Source organism: Zonotrichia leucophrys, chromosome 22 (genome assembly GCF_028769735.1).
Source record: "Zonotrichia leucophrys gambelii isolate GWCS_2022_RI chromosome 22, RI_Zleu_2.0, whole genome shotgun sequence".
NCBI classification, from domain to species: domain Eukaryota; kingdom Metazoa; phylum Chordata; class Aves; order Passeriformes; family Passerellidae; genus Zonotrichia; species Zonotrichia leucophrys.
In genome coordinates, this window is record NC_088191.1 from 2,915,339 (window position 1) to 2,919,493 (window position 4,155).

General features: G+C 47.5%; 1 long non-coding RNA gene across 1 annotated transcript; it reads left to right on the forward strand.

Annotated features, from left to right (window-relative positions):
* The first annotated feature begins 534 nt into the window (after positions 1–534).
* Positions 535–3,396, forward strand: LOC135456936 (uncharacterized). The gene is made up of 3 exons (XR_010442633.1): positions 535–682; positions 2,757–2,887; positions 3,001–3,396. It is a non-coding gene; the product is annotated as an uncharacterized LOC135456936 (long non-coding RNA).
* The last annotated feature ends 759 nt before the right edge of the window (positions 3,397–4,155 follow it).

A 4,155-nucleotide genomic window follows, 5' to 3' on the forward strand; every position in this document is an offset into this window, starting at 1 on the left:
AAAAGGAATAATCCAGCAGCGGGGGAAGTCCATCATTTGCAGGCTCCTGCTGCTCCCCTTGGCCTGTAATGACCCAAGGCTGTCAGAATGTCATAACTCCAACGGGGAGTGAAGTTACAGCCATAACACTGCGTGTGCAGCCATCAAACATTCATGACCATATCTGAGGCTTTCTAGTCCATAAACCTTCTCTGAACTCAAGTAATGGAGTTATCAAAAAGACAGAGCAGCTGTTCATGGGGCCTGTGTGACATTCACAGGCTCCACCAGAATGTTCTGGGCTCTGCAGTACCTTGGGATAATCAGAGCTGTTGTATAAAATATGAGCCAGACCTCAACTTCTGGCTTTTTCCAATTTTCTCCACAATTTCAAGGATAAGCACGTTATTTGCTGCAAACTTTTTTTTCTTCTCTCTTATTTGTGATCCTTCTGGAATAGGTGGAAATTTTTAGCCTCGTTTCTTTGCTGTTTCACTTGCAAACCAAAACAAGCCCGTTCCTATGCTCCCTCTCATTTCCAGACTCCTTCTGAGGAATTCCTGTGCCTGTGCTAAGATTTAATCAGTCCCCCGTGGGAGCTGCATTAAAAGGGAATGCTCCAAGGCCTGGAGCAGTGTGCGGGGATGTGAATAAAAATCATGGAGTCGGTGCCACCCCGGCCCCAGCTGAATGCTTTTCACAGGTAAATCTTTTCAGTGCTAAATTAACTCCCCATCCCAGAGCTTTCTCTGTCCCTTAAGGGGACAGTTTGTCACCCGTGGTAAATGGGAGCTCTGCAGTCAGGACAGGGACAGTGCTGGCTTTGGTGTGCTCAGCACCAGACCAGTGAAGGTGCTGGGACTGGTGACCTGGCACTGTCCTAGTGCCCCATGTGCTGTCTTGGTGTGGCACTTTTCTGATGACCCTGGCACTGTCCTGGTGACCCTGCTGGTGTCCTGGTGCCCCTGGTCCTGTTCTGGTTACACTGGCACTGTCCAAGTGCCCCTGGCACTGTCCTGATGCCCCCAGCACTGTCCTGGTGACTCTGGCACTGTCCTGGTCACACTGGCACTGTTGTGGTGTCCTTGGTGGTGTCCAGGTGCCCCTGGCACTGTCCTGGTGACCCTGGTGCTGTCCTTGTGATCTTGGTCCTGTCCTGATGCCTCTGGTCCTGTCCTGCTGATGCTGGTCCTGTCCTGGTCATACTGGCACTGTCCTGGTGCCCCTGGTGGTGTCCTGATGACCCTGGCACTTTCTTGATGATGCTGGCCCTGTCCTGGTAGCTCTGGCACTGTCCTGGTGCCCCTGCTGGTGTCCTGCTGCTCCTGGCACTGTTCTGGTGATGCTGGTGCTGTCCAGGTGCTCCCGGTTGTGTTCTGTTGCCCCTGGCACTCTCCTGCACATCCTGGGGACCCTTCAGCAGTGCTGTAACTGCAGCAGGACATTCCCTGGATGAAGCAGCAGCCCAGCTGATGAGCAGGGGGCTGTGAGGCTGTGCAGAGCTGTCCTGGGCTGTGCCCAGCTGCCCTGGGCACTCCTGAGCTGCAGCCTGCAGCTGGCATCGGTTTGCATGCCCAGCCAGCAGGGCCTCATGTTTGCCATATGGCCAAGAGGATCTGAGAGTGCTCTGCTGGACAGCTCTGCCTCCAAACCTCCTTTCCTTGCCAGGGAAATCTGCTCCTGTGTCCCTGCAGAGCAGCCCTGACACCCAAAAGCTGCTGCTGCTGCCTGAGCCTTGCAGGGAGGGTTTCACCTGTGCCTGCCTGAGCTTTGGAGCTTCACCTGTGCAGGTGAATCATCCATGGGAAACATCCTGTGCATTGTCAGCCTTGCCCTTTGGTGTCACCGTGATATTTTCTGAAAAATCCTCTTTGCCCAGGATCTTCTCCTGGGAAGTTGAGAAGCCTCAGAGAAAAATGAAAACAATAATTATCTGATTGCTGCTCCTGTGTTTGCTGCTTTGGAATGTGGTTTGGACATTGTTTACCAACAGGTGCATGTTTGATTGGTTCCATGTGAATTGTTTTTAATGAATGACCAATCACTGTCCAGCTGTGTCTGACTGAGGAGTCAGTCACGAGTTTTTATTAATCATTCTTGTTAAGCCTTCTGATGTATCCTTTCTCTTTTTCTTTAGTATGGTTTTAGTAGAGCATAATATAATATAATATAATATAATATAATATAATATAATATAATATAATATAATATAATATAATATAATATAATATAATATAATATAATATAATATAATATATCAGCCTTCTGAGAACTTGGAGTCAGATTCTCATCTCTCAAACCTCACAAACACCACACTTTGGCACCTGCCTCCACCTGGGGATGCTGCTCCTGCTCCACAGGGCTGGGATAAATGAACTTCCCCTGAATTGTTTCTGGTGGATTTCAGGAGAAGGCAGAAGTAGCTGTTACTCACGGAAATATGCAAAACTTTGCTGGTAACAAACTGAGGGAAAAAAAAAAGGCTAATTAGTGTAATTACTGTCATTATAATTCTAATTTAACGGCATAGACTTGTATTGCAGCAACATCAGAGCTGTCACATTTGCAAACTGCATAATTACATGTATTAAGTGCTGTCTCTGTTGCACCCAATGTATGAAATGGGCTGTTACCTTGGAGTGCTCCAAAAAAGAAGTCAAGATGTCACTAAAGGGCTGACTTCTCCTTGATTTTTCTGATTGCCAGTGAAGGGTGAAACAAAAAGCTTGTCTAAATAAACATCTTTTCAAAATCTCCTTGATAAAATTCATAAATAGATGGGGAGCTGGAAATGCTGAATGAAATCATTCCAGGCTTGTCACAGAACCTGGCAGAGCAGCCACCAGCATGGAAATGTGGTTTTGTCATGTATTTCACACTGAAACCTGCTGAGTGCAGCTTGGGCCAGGTGAGGAGTTAAAAATCTCCTGGAGTTGCTGCTCACTGGGAGTTTGTTCCTTGAGCAGCATTAAATTCTCTCCACTCAGTGTTTGGAAATTTGGCTTCTTTTGTCCCTGGCAGGGATGCTGACACTTCTTGCCCAGTGGGATTCCCTGCCCTGCCACAACCTCAGAGCAAAACCTGAACCCAAGGCTTCAGCTGTCGTGAGGAGGAGCAGGAAACCCAAACAGCAGCAGAGTTTTGACGTGACCCAGATGAAATTTCGAGCCTGACTCTTTGAACTGGGTTTTTTTCCCTCAGACCATGGCATGTTGCACACCCTCCCGAGCCCCCAGCCCTCCTCCAGCAGGCTGGGGAAGAGCATCCTGTGAGATTTCCTTCGTTAGTATGGATTTATGCTTCTGGAGCACTCTTGATGGTTTGTTTTCTCCCCCTTTCTACATAAAAAATGAGTTGCTTTTGTAGCGCTCAGCATTGTGTTATGAATATTAATCCAGAGGGTTTATTTTTGTTATTCTAAATCTGCCTGTATCCTTTGTAAGGAGAAAAATGGGACATAATTAATCTCCCTGTTAATCTTGATATTTGCATGGAACAAGTGAAACAAGCTCTTCAAACCACTTGGTTGACTCTTCAGAAGTATTTACACTGCAGTTCAGAGGGAAACTCGAGGGCTTCTTTATTTATTTATTTCCATCATCTTACATTCAATACACACAGTGGGAGGCAAATCTTCCCAATTCCCAGTGAGTTTTATCTGGTTCAGTGCAGGAGGGGGAGGATGAATCCAGGAGTTCCAAACTGGGAAAGGTTCAGTCCAGAACCCAGGAGTGCCCAAAGTTCCAGAATCCAGGAGTTCCAATTTGGGAAGGGTTCAGTCCAGAATTCAGAATGCCCAAACTAGGAAGGGCTCAGCCCAGGATTCAGGAGTTCCCAAATTTCCAGAATCCAAAATTCCTAAACTGGGAAAGGCTCAGTCCAGAATCCAGGAGTTCCAAAGTGGAAAGGGCTCAGTCCAGAATCCAGAAATGCCTAGACTGGGAAAGGCTTAGTCCAGAATCCAGGAGTTCCAAACTGGAAAAGGCTCATTCCACAGCCCTGGGGCTCAGCTCAGGCTGCAGGGACAGGGAGTCTCTCCAAGAGGATTTCAGAACCAAATTTTGGTGCCTTCCTGCAATGGGGGTGTGAGGCAGAAGGAAATCAGAGTTTTATTCCCCCTCTCACCAGCCTGGTGTGAATGAGCACCTGCAGCATCTCCCTTAAAAGTTCATTTCT